Genomic DNA, 1620 nt, shown 5'->3' with positions numbered 1-1620 from the left:
GAAGCACATGAAAAGCTGCTCAACATCACTAATTATTAGAGAAATGCAAATCAAAACTACAGTGAGGTATTACCTCACACCAGTTAGAATGGGCATCTACAAACTACAAATGCTGGAGAGGGTGTGGAGAAAAGGGAATCCTCTTGCACTGTTGGTGGGAATGTAAATTGATACAGCCACTATGGAGAACAGTATGGATGTTCCTTAAAAAGCTAAAAACAGAATTACCATATGATCCAGCAATCCCACTACTGGGCATATATCCAGAGAAAACCATATTTCAAAAAGACACATGCACCCAAAAATTTATTGCAGCACTATTACAATAGTCAGGTCATGGAAGCAACCTAAATGCCCATCCACAGGCAAATGGATAAAGAAGATATGGTACATATATACAATGGAACATTACTCAGCCATAAAAAGGAACAAAACTGGGTCACTTGTTGAGACGTGGATAGATCTAAAGACTATCATATAGAGTAAGTCAGAAAGAGAAAAACAAATATCGTATCTTAACACATATATGTGGAACCTGGAAAAGTAGTACAGATGAACCGGTTTGCAGGGCAGAAATTGAAACACAGATGTAAAGAACAAATGTATGGACACCAAGGGGGGAAAGCACGGGGTGGTGGGGATGGTGGTGTGATGAATTGGGCGATTGGGATCAACATGTATGCACTGATGTGTATAAAATGGATGACTAATAAGAACCTTCTGTATAAAAAAATAAAATTCAAGAAAAATTTAAAAAATAAATAAATAAGTAAAAAACAAAACAACAAAAAAGAGTGTTTTTCCTATCTTTTCCTCTAAGAGTTTTATAGTGTCTGGTCTTACACTTAGGTCTTTAATCCATTTTGAGTTTATTTTTGTGTATGGTGTTAGATAATTCATTGAGTTTCTTACAGTTTCACTCTGCTTAAGAATGATAGAAAAACACCTCATGATACAGAAAACAAAGAATATAATATTTTGATCTGAATCCATATCTGGATGTCTGATTCTGTTCTTAATATTTTCTCTGAATACTATGTTTTCTTTTTGAGAAAAGAGACTGACAGGCCTATTTAATCTTTTATATTGGCCACAGTGATAACTTCCTATTAAATATTTCATATTGTTGTACTGATAAAGAACATAAGACATTATGCAAAACTTGGCACAGACATGATTCAGGAAATCATCTGCTGGAAAATAAATCACTTGAGAGCCTGGAACTTAGCACATGGCAGTGCTCCTGAGAAGATAAGCTGGACAACTCATGTAATTCAGTTATGTTACTGTGGGCCTCTGTAATGATATTCTACTCATTCTTATAGTGAATCTTTGTGTCTTAGCTGCTGGGTGATCTTAGAGTGATGGGGTAAATCTTCCACAAATTTGTCCTAAGGACATTGCTCCATTTATAACTGTTTAGTGAATAAATAGTTTCTCTTACTCAGTCTCGGGACATTAAAGCCAAGTCAACTTTTAAACTTTTGTCAAGTACTATCATAACAGGTCTAACACATTATATTTATATTACAGTGGGCAGTACCTGATTGGGAAAAAATGACCTTTTTGTACAAATGTGATTTTTCACCAAAACCAAAATTATTGTCTTTGAACTAAGTT

This window comes from Physeter macrocephalus, chromosome 7, assembly GCF_002837175.3.
Source record: "Physeter macrocephalus isolate SW-GA chromosome 7, ASM283717v5, whole genome shotgun sequence".
NCBI classification, from domain to species: domain Eukaryota; kingdom Metazoa; phylum Chordata; class Mammalia; order Artiodactyla; family Physeteridae; genus Physeter; species Physeter macrocephalus.
Note: the sequence above shows the minus strand (reverse complement) of the source record.